The 16,492-nt window shown below is 42.7% G+C and overlaps 1 protein-coding gene and 1 pseudogene across 1 annotated transcript in view; one reads left to right on the forward strand and one right to left on the reverse strand.

Moving 5' to 3' along the window:
- DHCR7 (7-dehydrocholesterol reductase) overlaps positions 1-13,581 on the reverse strand; it is a 300,532-nt gene extending 286,951 nt beyond the window's left edge. The window contains exon 1 of the mRNA XM_069066562.1: positions 13,577-13,581. The gene's annotated coding sequence lies outside the window, so the exon portion shown is untranslated. The remainder of the gene's footprint in view (positions 1-13,576) is intronic.
- LOC138144976 (mas-related G-protein coupled receptor member D-like) lies at positions 11,709-15,636 on the forward strand (annotated as a pseudogene).
- Positions 15,637-16,492: the final 856 nt, after the last annotated feature.

Here is a 16,492-nt window from a genome sequence, read left to right on the forward strand (position 1 = left end):
CTGTGTTACCCCATCTCTCTGTCACTGGGGACCCTTCCCTAAAGATGCTGTTGCAGAGAGAGGAAAGATTAGCACAAGAGAATGAGGAGCAGAGGCCCTAAAGGGAGAGAGGACAAGTGGCAGTGTCTGCTGTTGGCTATGACTGACTGAGCTTCATCATTTCTGCTGGCCAGAAAGAGAGGTGGTGATAAAGGGGAGTGAATACATAGTGCATGGGTATGTATATTTAGGAACACATGCCTGTATTGTTCATGTGTACAAATAAGATTTATTTAGAGATATGTGGGCATATGTAGATATACATGCTTATATATGAATATACATGATGTCTTTGTATCATTAATAATTTCAGTAGTCTACTGATAGCTATGGCCTCGTCTTTTCAGAATAATTTTCTGGCAATAGAAGAAAATACTAAAATACAGTTAAGGGTTATTGAAAACAAAGATATTTTCTCCATCAAATTTCACAGAACCTCAAAATCTATTCATGAATCCCAGGTTAAGAAGGTCTGGTATAAGTAGATATAAGCACATATGTATAAGAATATATATTCTATTACATGTATATGTGGGATCATATATGTATATTGTATTGCATATTTTGTGAATAAATAATTATATATTATTTGTAGGAATATGTGTGTGTATGTATATATATATATATTTTTTTTTCCCTATAAGAACCTTAAAATCCAGGGCTCCTACCAGTCCAAACAGGTGTCAAGCCTTTACCCACCTGCAGTCTAGAGACACATGGGACTCTTTGAGATTCACCGTGGAATCCTGAGCCAACAGTAGAAAACACAACTTCACTTTCAGAAAAGTTCTCTAAGAGCTAGAAATGGTGCTAATGAAGCAGGGGCCCCCAGGGGATATGTCTTCCTTAAACTGCAGGAAACATGACTGATAAATTGCATAGAATGATGGAAAAGGTCAGTGGATTGGTGATAATGGGCCACACCAATCCAAAAGGAATTCCTCTACTACCTTTGTGCAGATGCAAGTGTTTGGGGAGAACTGAAGTCTTTACCAGAGACACATCATTTATGGAGTTTATGGGGAGTTGAAAGATTTGGGGAGTTTATCTCCTGAGGCCAGAGTGTGGGAAATCCTTACCCTTGGTGCCTGAGAGCAAATAGAAAGTCTCTGCTGCTAGGCCTATGTGATGGGGCGAGGTGAAAGGGAAAGGGTAAGAGAGATGGTGCCCTTTGTCATGCTTTGAACCCACCACCCATCCCACAATGTCTGTCCAGGAGATTCCTGAGGACAGGCACAGGTCTCAACTGCAAGAACAGGCAGAGGAGGCAACAGGACCCTGGAGAGAGGGAAAGGCAGTTCTCAATCTGTGAGTTTAATCCTCTCCTTTGCCATTTACATTGATTCACTCAAGGTGCAAGGCTGGAAAACTGCTCAGGGGAGAAGGAGGAGTCTGCTGTTGTTTTGTGTTTCTCCTCTTGGAAGCAGGAGCAGCCCCCAACCTTCAGACACTTTTTTCATATGGCCTCCAACAGGGAGAGGGGGGTTAGTTTGTAGTGCTTGAAGGGGCAGAGGGTGTTCCCCATCATCCAGGCTGAGGATTGAGGTCAGAATGAGAGGACCCCATATCTCCTTGTTCTTCTCCTACTCTCAGTCTGAATTAACAGCCCCACCCTTTCACAAACACTTGTCCCTAAATAATATCATTTGTCAACAAAAAATAACGGAAGCCATAGGAATCAACAGTCCTTAAACCTGCAATTATTCAGGTTCTACGCTGGTCAGTTACCTGGTTTAGCATGAGGTGAGGACCACCTGCTGCATCCTCCTGCTTCTGCCCACTCTCAGTACAAAATCGACAGCTTCAGGGCAGGGACAGATTCGTCATCTTTGTATTCCTTGCATGAAAACCAGTGGTGAAAATTATTCAGGGCCCAGAATCTCAAAGCAGTATTGAGGTAGAATTTATTGCCTTAACCAACTGTGTGACCTTGGGCAAGTCACTTAACACAAATTGCCTTGCCTTGCCCTGCTCCAAAAAAGAAAAAGTGTTTGTTGCCATTTGGAACAGAAAAACAATAGTTAATTTCATTTACTTCCCTACTTTCTAGAGGTGGGTGACTATGGGTGTGGAACACTGTAGTACACTGTTGGACTTAATTCATAGGATAGTTAGCCCTGCTGACATACTTTTTCTCTTTGTTATTCCTTGAATTGATAAAAAAAAAATGACTCCTTGGTGGACAGCATGTTGAACAATAAAAACCATGTAAATGGAAAAGTTGTTGATAGAAATTTTAAAATATAAATAAATGAAAGAATGGTCTTATGAATCAATAAATGAGCAAATAAATAATGCAGCCATATGTTAAGTGAATAAAGAAATCTCAGTTTCATTGAATGAAGTAGTTCAGCCCACCCTTAGGCCTGTCCACATAGGTGGTAGAAGGAAGCCAAACCCCCCATACTTATTTAAGGTCTGAAGAAAGAGCAGAAGAGAGAAGATAATGAAGGGTGAGTTGGAGGGTGGTCAGGAGGGAAAGGACAGACAAGTCCAACCCCCAGTCTTCTCCAGAAGCCCCATTTCTATATCTCACTTTCAAATCGTAACAAGAGAAAAGGGAAAATGGGAAATGAAAAAGGCCTTTTTAAGGACTTACTATGTGCCCAGCACAGTCCTAAACACTTTACAAATACTATCTCAGTGGATTCTCTGAAGAACCCCGAGACCTTGGTGAAAATATTGGCCTCATTTTACAGCTGAGGAGACTTAGGGAGACAGATGTCAAGTGACTTGTCCAGGGTCACACAGCTAATGTGACTAATGAAAAGCCCAAGAGACATGATTTCTGGGTAATTAATAACCAATTTATTAATCATGGGCAGCAAATAATTAATAGATTGAGGTTAATGCCACTTCTGGAATCAAAGGTGAGCCCTGGAGAACATTTCCAAAAGTCTTTGTAAAAGGGGATGTGCCAGAGGCTGGAAATCAACTCTGATTGGTTCAGAATCGATGAGGGGGTGGACAAGGAGGGGGGCAGAAAGCCTTCAGCTCCACCTACAGAGAGAAGGATGAGGTTCAGCTGCCTCCAGGTATCTGGACAAAGGCCGCCCTCTGTACCCAGTCAATGAACAATGAACAATGGTGAGGTTAGAATAACACCTCCATAAAATTCTCTTTGTCAGATCTTCTAGTTGGGCATGATTGAAAAGCAGATCCCCAGAGGATTGGGGCAATCCCATCCATAAGCAATGTCTCTCAGAGGCTGACTGAATAACCTACAGGGGCTGGGTTTCTGAATGAAGAAAGAGGAAGGGGAATTCTTAATCCTAATTGAATAATTGGTTATTAACAGGAGTGAAACAATCATTTGTTATTCTGGGAAGTGTCTGAGACTAGATTTTAACTCATTCCTTTCTCTAGGTCCATACCTCTGTGCACTGTGGCACCACCTAGTTGCCCCCAGAGAGAGGGAGTGGGGAAGAGGAGGCTCTAACTTGAAGGTAGAAATGAGAGTAAATCTCAGGAAAAAGTCTTGGTGCTCTTCTGTGACTTTGTGTCCCCAGGACTTCTGAGAGGAGCCAGGCTTCCTCAAGCTGAGACCAACCACCATGGCTGCATCCCCTACATCTAGGCACTGGGAATATGTTCACACCGCAACAGAGAGATGCAAATATGGGGGGTTAGTTCCTGGGGCTGATGCACCTTGAGAATTTGTCCTAAGTGACTGAATGGGAATCTTCTCCTTGCTCTTGTCTGCTTCACCTTGTGGGGAACAGCATCATCCTATGGCTCCTGAGCTTTCAAATCCAACGGAACACTTTCTCCCAGTGGCTCCCAAAGTTGGGATACTCCCCCTGGTGGTGCTTGAAAAATGGGGGTCAATGGTAGCCTTGGGTGAAACTGGTTAACATTAAAAATAAAGGGGTGGTGGTAGTATGTGAGCATAAGGGAAAAAAAGAAGAAAATTTTGAAAAAACATTCCTACATGTTTCATCTGATGTGTAAGTTAAAATCATAGTATTTACATTATTTTCCAAAAACACACAAAATGCAAATTATAACCCATCAGTGTTGAAGTCTGCCAACGGGGCTTAACAGGCAAGTGATTGTAGGCGAGTGTGTTGAATGTTGTCAAGGAAGTCCAGCATTCATGGATGGGAAGATGTGTGTGTAATGACTTGTTTACAATATGATATTAAAAAGAGTTATATGACACAATGTTGCATCATTAAAAATAAAATGCAGTTCTCTTCTTCACGGCAGTGAAGAAGTAGGATGAAGGTGGCCTTCAGGGCCAAAGGTGCTATGTTGAAGGGCTGCCCTGGCTACAGTGTTGCTGTTTGGAAGATGTGAACTGTTAAACCCATTTGACAAAAGAGGCAGTTGCTAAGGGCTTGGAAGGCCTTGGAAAATTGAAAGCTAATAAAGGATTTTGCAGTATCAGGTAGGAAAAATATAAGCGGGGATGATCTGATTCTGAGACACCTCCAAAAACCTTTAATCCACTGCTGTGTGATTCACAAGGTGTGACCATTACATGAGACTAGTTTTTATCATCTGACTTGTGGAAGCAGAGAAGTGACCCTAGTAGAACATGCTTCACTTTGCAGAAAAAAAAATATTTTCATGGTTCCTGAATCAGTATTATACTGATATAGTTATCGAGTGTAGAAAAGCATGCTTCCTTTTGGTGTAAAAATGAGTGACCGTTACTTAAAAGAATTCATGTCAAACTTTGTGTAAAACTAAACAAATCTGCCCGTGAGACCCTTGAAATGTTAAAAGAAGCTTATGGGGACGGAGCAATGTCAAGAACAAGAGATTTTGACTGGCACAAAAAGTTTAAAGAAGGTAGGGATGATATCCATGATGATGCACACGGTGGGCGCCCAGGAACCCACAGGCCCAGTGAAAATGTTGAAAAGGTCAGAGATCTGGCTCCTACAAATAGCCCATTAATGGCAACAATGATGGCTGAAAAGTTATCTTTACCTAGACAGACAGTTAGACTTACTTTGAAGGAGAATATTTCTGGGAAGATTGCAGTTTCAGGACATGATGCCAGTGAGGGAGAACTCAAGTGGATGAGTATAGCAATCTTTCTTTGGAGTTTGTAGGATGAACTTTCAGGGGTCTTTGCCTTATTCTGTGAAATTTCATTCCTATAGAAACTTAACCTAAAATGAGCTTGGCCAGTTTCCAACTTTTCCATTAGGTTTTCTGGGTATGAAGTGAGAAGAAGGCATAAATGAAAGATAAAAGTAGTGATGATATGATGGAGTTTGCACCTGCTGCATCATCAGAGTGGAAGAACCAGCTCTTTTTATACATAGAATGATTTTGCCTTATTTGCTGAGGTTTAGCCCAGAATGTCTGAAAGGTGGGCAGCTGGCAGCTCAAGGGTGAACCAGGACTTGTGTGATATCATGTAGTCCTCTTTAAATCATAAGACTGGGAGGAGAGCAGATTGACTAGGTCTATACATATCTTAAGAAAATAATGCTGTTTACAGAGAAGGATTGAAGGCTCACCTTAAAACAGGACAGTGATTCAGGCAAACCAGCAAGAGTAGAATACCATGGAAAAAGCTGTTCAAAAAGCAGAAAAGGGCTTTGGCAAAAAAAAAAAAATGATTGTAATTTTCTTTTGAAATTAACTAGTAGACCTTTGATTATATGATTTTCAGGTTTAACTGCTGAAGTTTCCCTAAGTTACTTGAATCTAAAATATTTCCTGATACCCTTTCATTAAGGAAATTAAATTTATTTAGTGGGAAGACTAATTCAGCATTAATTGGCCACTAATACTTTGAACTCCCTCATGGATGGCATAAGACCTAAACTTTTTTTCAGAGCTAATAAAATGCTAAATAACAATGCTGCTATAAATGTTGATGAAGCCACCATGACTTCAATTAAAATACTTAAAGTGATTAGTAATCAATTCCATGTACTTGGCTTATAGCTTAGATTTGGTAGATTGAGTCTAAGACTAACAGTCCAATAAGTTCTCTATATCAATGAGTTGTCATCCATTCCTTTTCATTTTAGAAATTTGGTTGAATAATTAGTATATTAGTATCAATTGAGCAGAAACTTTCTCATAAAATTACTATAAACCATAGAAATTGAATAACATTTTAATAATCATTCAATATCAAGTTCATTTTGAGCAACCAGCAAATTTGAAAGGGAATGGAGGGGAAGAGTAATCAGTTTCTCAGTGGTATGGATTACTGTTCTGAAATGTTAGAAGTATTTCAGATGAAGAGGCCAAATGACTTGTAATCAAACTTCTATAGGAGCTGAGCAGGGAACAGTAGGAGGTATCAAAGAATTGGCTTCTATTAGTTTTATTCATTTAAACGCATGCACTGAAAGGTTAATGATTCATGACTATTTCATAACACCCATGCGTTAGTTAATGGCCTCCCTTGAGCTTCACTAATAGATCATCAGAATAGCTAGGGAGTGTTGGAGAATTACATTTGGTCTATTAGGGATTGAAGTTCCATAACTCACAAATTGGAAGACAGCAAAGCAGACAAGGTTCATGAGGAAGGCATGATTTTAAATTAAAATCTAGGAAAGACAGTAAGAAAGTCTATAACCTAAAAGAGTAGCCACTAATAAAAAGAATTGATTCTAGTTATATATTAGCTAGAACTTGATTTGGTTAGCAAGTATATAAAGTACATAAAAGTAATAACTGGATTTCCAAGAAACCACAAACTGTTATTAGAAATTGTCAGAAGTTTTAGTGTATATCATTGCTAGATCATTGCTAGGTCCAGTCATATCTTCCCTTCCTGACATAAGGTGTGATACCATATTGTACTGTTTTTTTTTCAAAATTTGAGACTTAATATTTGATTTAATTAATTAAAAGATTGATTTTGTTCAAGAATTGAAACACTAACAATGAAGTTTTCTATGCTCTCATTTTACTCCACTACTAACCTCTTAGTCTCCTTAAGCTTCCGACCTCACTTTTCCTCTCCATTACCCTCTTACATCTAGTTAATAGCCTTCACTTAAACCACAAAGCATCTGTACTTTAGCAACCTTTTTGTATCCTGCATTTTTCCATTATAATTTTATGTTCTCTTGGTAAAGACTGGGTAAGAGTAAACATTTTTCTGTCTCAGCTGTTGCTAAAAAAAAACTATTAAAATAAATCAGGCCATCCCTCTTTCTGTCCAACTTCTCCCATTTTTTTACCCAATCACAATTTATCCTTAGTATTGCCTTTGCAAACAAGTGTCTAAGCTATAGGTGTATGCATGACTGTGTGTGTAAGTTCTGTTAGACCACAGCCATTGTAATGATAGCTGGCAGAGACGTAATAATTCCCCATAAGGTCTCCATAATGTGTAGAGTGAATACTCAGTGTTAGCCTTTCTTAAAATACTTTTGTATTTTGCAGATATGACTAGCCCTGGTTATGTTCATGGTGCCTTCACTTGAGGTTTGTGCTTTTTTATATGTCAAGCCTATTAAATGTAATATAAAAATTTTGACTTACACAGCTTACTGTAATGGGAATGCAAATTTGGAAGATTTTCCCTGCCCCTAGGCTAAAGTGCACCTGAAGCCTGGAGTGGGAGGCTTGTTTTTCAGTAGATACTTTTTGATTGGCCAGTGGGTCAATAAGGTTGTTACATTCTCTGAGCCAGGAGAAGGCTATATAAGCCCTGATGTGTAGCTTTGTTTTGGGACTCACTTTGAGAAGTGTTCTGTGATTTGATCTGAATTCTAGGAAGCCGTTGTTGAGAGTCCCCCGGCTTTGAAAAACCCAGATGTGGAAACCCAGATGTTGACTGGGTATGGATGTAATGGTTGGACAGTTTGGAAATCTGTCTACTTGATCTGTTAATGTCTTGATAATTCTGTCTGTATATTTTGAAGTTTGGGGTGCTGACCTTTTTCCCCTGAACAAGGTAAACGATATATGTCTGACTGATTAAAGTAAGCTTGTTAACCCATTTTGAGTTGCTTTCCTTTAACAAAGCAGATCTAAGAACCTGTATGGGCAGCAAACCCTGAGGACGCGCTTGGGGTGCTTGCTGCTACACTTACTGACTTAAATATAATTTGGCATGAAAAGTAATAGCAAATGAGTACAAATCTTGATATTATGTCATTTACTACAAGTAAATTATTCCATTTTTAAATTGTTTACTGTGTCCAAGGCACTGGGCCATCCTTTGTATCTTAAGGATGACCGTATTGGTCAAGTAAAGGAAAATTACTTCAGAATAATTAGATGCTTGAAATGCTTACCAGTTATACTAGTTGTTGGAGATAACAAGCATACTGTAAGTATTCTGATCACTTGAGGGATGAGTATGGTAATATGTCCCTAAACCTTTACTGTTTTACACAAAGAAGTATACATTTCATTATTAAGCTTTACAGGATAAATGGCATTTATAAGCCCTAGTGTCTTACAAAAAAGCAATCTAGTAAGACTGTTTTTACTTCCGAAGACTTTGCCTAACTGATTTTAGGTGCAACCATTATTCAGTCAGGATTTTTGCTTATTACAACTACATTTGTCAAATTCCAAACCTGTTAAATATTCACTTACTTCATGGAAACATCATAGAGTTTATATGTTTTAGGAACAAATTTACATTAACTTTGGCATTTTCTCATAATTACATGAATTTTTTTCCTATTTTCTTATGAATGATGCTAGTGACAATCTCTTGTAGCTCCCAAAATTCACCTTTTGGGAAGGAGAGAGCATGTAAGCCTTGAAGTTGTGTTTAATTGTAATGAAGTAAAAATAAAAATTGTATAAAACAAAAAAATCAGTGCAGGAAAAAAACAAATTCACAATAAATTTTTAAATTTAAGATGTTAATTTTAAAAGATGCATTTTTTATATATAAAAACATTAAAGGTTAAAGAAAGTAGACTTCAAGGAGAGTGCTAGTGATATTTTTTTCAAAAGGGGACAGTAGGCCAAACAAGTTTGGGAACCTCTGGTCTGTATCCCCAACCTGGTGGGCCTGGACCCCTCCTCCTCTATTGTTCCTTTCTGATCTTGCTTGCTGAATTTGTTAGCTCTTTGTATAATTCTTTCACATGGGAAGCACTGATCTACATGATAGACATATTCTACACTTGGGCCTGAACCTCCTGGCTGAGATCAGCACTAGCGTTGTCCATCTGGGCTCTTTTCCCTCTGGTACAGATGTCGCTGCCCCAAGCACAGGTCTACCACTGTGTACTCTGTCCTCTGGGTCCTGGTCAGACTGCTGGGGGGCCGGGGGGGGGAGCAGATTTTGTTGTTTGTTCTCATGTATATACATGCCATTTGTGTCCTGACAACTTCTTCATGGAGATTGTATGGTTCATCCTGTTCATTTGGGTGCTGTGTGTGCCCAGCCTAACTCTGCTGCTGAGGGTCCAGTGCCGCTCCCAGCTTGGGCAGCTCCCCGGGCTCTATGTCCTGATCCTGCTCTGTGGCCTCACCCCCAGGATTGAAATTGTCCTTTGGCTCTTTTACACAAATTTTATGCCTCTTTGACGTCCTGGGCTCCTAGCAGTGCAAATCCTTTGTTTACTATTTCCTGGGCAGCCAAAGGTATAGAAGAAGAAGGAAGCCCTCTAGGGGGATTCTTCAGAGGGCGCTGGGGGGTGTGCAGGAACTGGGAGCTGAGATGAAGGACACTCCCCACACCAACAGCCTGTAGATGTCCCACTGAGGCTAAGAATAAGATATTCAGACGCTACAGTCCCTGAAAAGAGCCCCCTGGCCCTGGCCCAGCTGCAGCCAGCAGCCACCAAGGGAGTGGGGTGCAGGGCCTCCTTTGTCACCAGCCCAGAGGAAGGCTGCTCCACCAAATGCCACTGTCCCTGTCCTCAAGAGGAGTGGAAGAGGAAAGACATCCTGCAGGCCTCTTGTCTCCTGTCCTCTCCTTGTGAACGTCTATAAATGAAGGCAGAGTCACATGTCCTCATCTGACAGTCCTCAAGGCTCCATGAGGCATGCGCCCCACCTTGTCTTCTCTCAGGCTTTATCCACAAGTTTCCTTCAGACCTAGTTCCCCCATCGCCTGGCCCTGAAAATAGGAGATTCCAGCTCAGCCATGTTCCCCTCCATTCTCTGCTAGTTCTCCCTTACCCCTCACCTCACCACCCCCCACCACCACTCCCATCCTGGGACTTCAGTTAAATACTTCTCTGCCTGTAAAGTAAAGTCGGGGGCTCAGCATCCTCTCTTATTTCCAGGCTTTTCTTCCATCTCCCTGAGTCTCTCTGTTCCTATTCTCTGGGACTCTCTCTATTCCAGTCTCTCTTTCACTCTGTATGATCCAGGTCCTGGGGAGGGGAGGTATTATAGGTGTTATATGAGAGGGTCCCACTAATGCGACCAAGCAGGGGAAGGGGGCACATCTTACACGCACACACACACACACACGCACACACACACACACGCACACACACTGACTTTGTTATATTCTCAACTGTAGAATGTCTCTGATTTCTGGTGGATTGTTTACCTGCTGTGCACCATTTCTGTTAGTCTTTGTGTGTGCAGGTAGCATCAGGATGACCCATCTCCTCCTCTCTGCAGCCCTGCACTTGACCTCAGATCACATCTATCCATGCCCCCTCTGAGCCACATCTATATACTTGCAGAGCTCGCACTCATTTGTATCCTGTATGTGCACTGTTCTGAACACACCTATATGCATGTTTTCCTTAAGCCCAACTCCCTAGGAAGAAGGTATTGAGAGTAGAAGCTACTTTCTGTGTTCTCTCTTTATCCCCGGCACCAGGAGAGCTCCTGGCTTTTAGCAGGCTCTCCGAAAAATGATTCTTGACTGATGGACCTTCATTTGACTGAAGAGCAGACTGAGGCTGGGAAAGTGACTTGCCCATAGACACCCAGAACTATAGCATTGAGGCAGGATTCGAACCCAGATCTCTCCTGGGATTCAGCATACTGCTCTAGAAATTGTATTATGATGGACCTTGTAAGCACCTTTCCCAGGATTGCAGTGTTATGGATCCCAAAGGACTAGGCACCAGTCACCCATCTCTCTGTCACTAGGAACCCCTGCTTAATATGAGGCTGTAAAGGAAGGAAAGAGAAGCCCCAGAGACCTTAGAGACAGTGAGAGGGGCAGTGTCAGGTTCTGCTGGTGGGGATGACTCACCCAGACCAGCTCTGCTTGACTGCAGGAGAGACTGTAACAGGGGCCAGTAGAGGTTAGTGCAAATAAAGACCATTTCCCTCCCTCCAAAGTCACAGAGCATTAAAGACTATTCAAGGACTCCAGGTTAAGAGAACCTGGCATAGACAGGAATATAAGCATGTATGTAAGTAGGTATGAATATGTGTTATACAGCATGCATATTTGTGTGGATTCCTATACATTCTTATTGGTATATGTATGCTGCATATGTATTATTTGTGAATGAATAAATATGTACATATATTTATTTTATGTCTCTGTAAATGTATACACTTTCTTTCCTCCTCACGACCTTATAAGTCCAGGGCTCCTGCCACTCCAATACCTACCTATCTATACAAATCTGAGGCCCTTGGATCTCTACAGACTGCTGAGCCAACAGGAGAATACCCAATTTCACCATTAGAAAAGTTCTGTGAGAGCTAGAAAGGGAGCCAATGAACCTGGTGGCCCACGGGGCTTATTTGTTTCTTAAGTTGCTTGAGGAACCTAGACTGATAAGCACCCAACGATGATGGACCACAACAACCCAACAGTAATTCCCCTGATGCCATTTTGTGCAGGATGTTATTTAAGGAGAATCAAAGTCTTTACCAGAAAAACACCACTACTAAGCTGTATCTGGACTTCAAGGCCTGGGAAGTTCATCTCCTGAGGTCAGCATTTGAGAAATCCCCCCTTGGTGCCTGAAAGCAAAGGGGAAATCACTTTTCCTAGGCCTCTATATTTGGGAGAAGAGGGAGAACAATATAATGGTAGAGAGGAACTGTTCTGAATCCTGGTCCTATCCTGAAGTACCCACCAGAAATTATACACTATAGCCCCCTTAAACCTGCTAGAGGGGACCCCTACTGGGTTCCTTGAAAACCACCTAATAGGCTCCAATAGTAAAGAAATGTTTCACCTGTGTTGCTAAAAACATGCCACAGATTTCCACGGATTCAGGTCTGTTTCACTTCAGTAGAAATAATACTAAGGCTTTGTTTCAATGAGAATAATACTGAGATTGTTTTGCTTCGATAAGAATAATACTGAGAAAGTTCTGCTTCCATGGAAACAATACTAACCCCTTAGAAACATATTCTGTTGCCAGCAATCACATTGTCTATAAAATTATGTCTAACAGAAAGCTTGAGGCTGTCTTTTGGTCTAAGAGGCAGCTCCGGATGGTTAATAAACACTCCTGTCAAATTCTAATTGGCCTAGCTGTCCTGTTTTATCTCGGTGTCCATTACAATCCCACCCCTCAGGCTCCAGGGTCTGGCCACAAGAATTCTAAGGACAGGTACAGGCCTCAACAGTAGGACCAGACACAGGAGTCATCAGGAACCTGGAGAGGAACAAAGGGAAGTTCTCAGTCTGGGACTTTTCCTTGTAAGGCTTTGTTATCCTTGGATCTGCTCAAGATTTCTCTCTGAGTTTAATCCTTTCTTTATATATTTACATTGATCTTCTCAATGTGCACAGCTGGAAAACTGTTCAGTTAATGAAATAGAAGGCTGAAGATGTTTCCTTTTTCTCTTGGAGGAAGAAGCCCCCACCTTCAGAGACATTTTAATATGACCCCCTGCAGGAGAGTTTTGTTTGGAGTGCTTCAGAAGACCCTATAGCTTAAGGGTGTTAAAGTTCTTGTTCCCCATCCTCCAGGCCCAGGCTCTGGCTCAGAGCAGTGGTCCCCATATCTCTGTGATTTTGTTCTATTCTTAGTCTGGTTGAACAGACCCACACATTCTCAGACATTTCACTCTCAAGCATCTCATTTCTCACTAAAGAGACGATGAAGCCAAAGAAGCCAAAAATCCAGACACCTACAGGTGGTCAGGTTCTGTGCTGGTCAGTTACCTGGTGGGCCTGAGGTGAGCACCTGCTGCTGGATCCTCCCCCCACCACCCACTCTCACTACAGTATCAGCTACTCCAGCGAAGGGGCAGCTTCATTGTCCTTGTGTTCCCAGCACCAAACCCAGGGGTGCAAATTATTCTGGGTTCAGTCTCTCAAAAGAACACTAGGTATCTAACAAATGTTTGTTGCGGTTTGGCACAGAAAACCAATGAAGAGATAAGCAAGTGCACATCCTTCCCTCCTATGCGCAGGTGAGTGTCTGTGACAGTGGAACACTGCGTACTATACTGTGGGACTGAGTTCTCATGATGGATTGCTGTACTAAAATGTTTTTATCTTCTTTCTTATTCTTTCATTTTTTTAATTGAATTGAAGTGAGGCACACGTTATAGGATGAAAGTTATATAAAAAGAAAATGTAAAAAGCTATGTTAAAAGAAAGCATATATTAAATGAATACACAAATCTCTGTTGCATTGAATAAAGTGGCTCAGCCCACACTTAGGCCTGTCCACATAGGTTGGAGAAGGAAGCCAAACCCCATGTACTAAAGAAAGAGAAGAGAGAGGAAAAGGGAGGGTGAGTTGGACTGTGGTCAGAGAAGAAAGGAGAAACAGCTGTAGTCCAGTCTTCTCCAGAAGCCTCATTTCTATACCTCACTGTCACATCATGACAACAGACAGGGGCAATGGGGAACATGGAACAAGTGGTTTAGGGACCTACTATTTGCCAGGAACAGTATGAAACACTTTACAAATATTGTCTTATTTGATTCTCTGAAGAACTCTGTGAGTTTGGAGCTATTATTGGTCTCATTCTACAGTGGAGTAACCTGAGGGAGATAGATGTTAGGTGACTTGTCCAGGGTCACACAGTTAATGTGGGTAATGAAATGTGCAGGGGACATAATTTCTGCATGATTAATGGTCTAATTATTAACTATGACTAACAAATGGTAGATCAAAGTCACTGGGCCCCCTGGAAGCCAAAGATGCCCCCTGAAGAGCAGTGAATATTTCAAAAGTCTTTGGGAAAGTGGATTGCCAGAGGGTGAGAATTAACTCTGTTGTGGTAAAAATCAATGAGGAGGTAGACAAGGAGGGGGGCTGAAAGGCTTCAGCTGCCCCTGCTGAGGCTCAGTGTGATGAGGTTCAGCTGCCTGCAGGGGTCTGGACAAACGCCTTCATCTCTACCCAGTCAGTGAACAATGAGAAGGGGGGGGAGGGAATGACAGAGACATGAGATTCCCTTTGTAAGGTCTCCTGGCAAGTTGGTGTCCCGCCCATTGTATAAAAGCCGATACCAGTATTTCATCCATCAGCAATGTCCTTCAGAGACTGACTAAATGACCCACAGGGGGCTGATTTCTGAAGGAGGAAATAGGAGGGGAAATCTCAATCCTAATGGAATAATTGATTATTAATATGAGGGAAATAATCATTTCTCTCACTACTGTCTGAGACTAAATTATAAGTAATTTCTTACATTAGGCCCATACCTCTATGCACTGTGGGACCTGTCAGATGCACCCTAAGAGGTGTGGGGAAGAGGAGGGTCTAACTTGAAGGTAGAAATGGGAGTAAATCTCTGGAAAAGTCCCTCATGTGCTCCCACATCTTCCTGCTCCCAGGATGTCTGAGAGGAGCCAGGCTTCCAGGGGCTGGGACCAACCACCATGGCCCTGCGCCCCACACCAGAGAAGTGGGACGGTGTTTATGACATGAGGGTTTAGTTCTTGTGGAATCTGGAAATGTTTTTTGGGGTTCCTGGATCTGGATCCTCACCATGCTCATGGCTCTGGTTGGGCTGGGGGGGAACAGCGCGGTCCTGTGGCTCCTGGGCTTCCGCATCCAAAGGAAGCCCTTATCTGTCTACATCCTCTACCTGCCGGGGGCCGACGCCCTCTTCCTCTGCTGCTCCTTTCTGATCTCCATACACGAGACGTGTGATTTTATCACGTACAATGCAGAAAAGTGCCTCAGACACATGTTCTACACTGTGGGTCTGAGCCTCCCGGCTGGGATCAGCACCAGGAGCTGTCTCTCTGGGCTCTTCCCCATCTGGTGCAGACGTCACTGCCCCAAGCACACTTCTCTGATAGCGTGCGCTGCCCTCTGGGCTCTGACCCATTCTGGGTAACAGCTTATGCTGTTTGTTGTGATAGGCTTCCTGACCTTTCTGTGAGGGGCTCTTCATCTTCCTGGTCCCGTGGTTCTTACTCCTCACCTGCGTGCTGTGAGTGTCCAGTCTGACGCTGCTGCTGCTGCGGGTCCAACACAGCTCCCAGAGCTGGCAGCCCCCCAGGCTCCACCTCCTGGTCCTGCTCACAGCCTTTGTGTTCCTGCTTTGTGCCCTTCGGATGGAACATATAATAGAAACTTTACGCTTAAATTTCATGCCTAATTGGCTCAATCAGCTCCTGACCTGTGTGAACAGTAGTGCAAACCCCTCATTTACTTCTTCCTGGGGAGCAGAAGACATAAAAGAGTGAGGGAACCCCTCAGGGTTGCCCTGCAGAAGGCCCTGGGGGTTCAGAAGTAGGTGGGAGGTGAGATGAGGGACACCCCCCACATCAAAAGTCCAGAGATGTCATCCTGAGGGTAGAACAAGATGCTCAGAGGGGGCAGCTCTTGAAAAGAGCCCCTGGGCCCTGACACAGCTCCAGCCCCCTCTCCACCTCCCTGGGAGGGAAAACAGGGTTCCCCTTTCCATTTCTTATGTTAGTGCCTAAGATTTGAACTCTAGGTGATGAACAAATATTTACTAGGTGCCTACTACATGCAGCTGGGCAGTGCAGAAGAAAGAGCCCCAGGGCCTGGAATGGAAAGGACTGAGGTGAGATCTGGCCTGAGACACTTACAAATGTGGAACCCTGGACAGCTCACTCAACTTTGCCTCAGTTTCCTCATTTGTGAAATCAACCAGCAAAAACATGACAAACCACTCCAGTATCTTTGTCAAGAAAATGCCAGATGGGATCACAGAGAGACCCAAGACTGAATAACCACACTAGAGCAGACAATGCAGTAAGTGCTTTAGGAATATCTCATTTAACCCTCACCCTACATTTGGGAGACAGGTGCTCTTGTGAAGAGAATAAGATCGAGCTGAGATCTTCGTTTTAGATAAATTTAGCTGTGGATTTATTGATTAAGAGCTCAACTGACTGGAGTATACATTCAAATCAGGGATAAAGACTGAGGTTATAAAGGTAAAAATCACATTTGGGGAGGGGAGCTATCATAAGCAATGACATACAGAAGGCAAGAACAGCCATTGGTTGGATCCATAGTTCAGGGCTAATTTGGGAAACAATGACGTGACCAGAGTCCTTCCTAGAACAGGGTGGAGGGCACAGGGGCAGTGGAATTCCCCAAACAGGCTAGGGTCATGAAACAGGTCAGGGTCATGTTCTGGGTGAGGGGGGCCCTGTTTGGTCAACATCTTGGGTGGA

Source organism: Petaurus breviceps, unplaced genomic scaffold (assembly GCF_028583685.1).
Source record: "Petaurus breviceps papuanus isolate PSGF00001 unplaced genomic scaffold, PetGlider_PUasm1.0 90721, whole genome shotgun sequence".
In the NCBI taxonomy this organism is placed as follows: domain Eukaryota; kingdom Metazoa; phylum Chordata; class Mammalia; order Diprotodontia; family Petauridae; genus Petaurus; species Petaurus breviceps.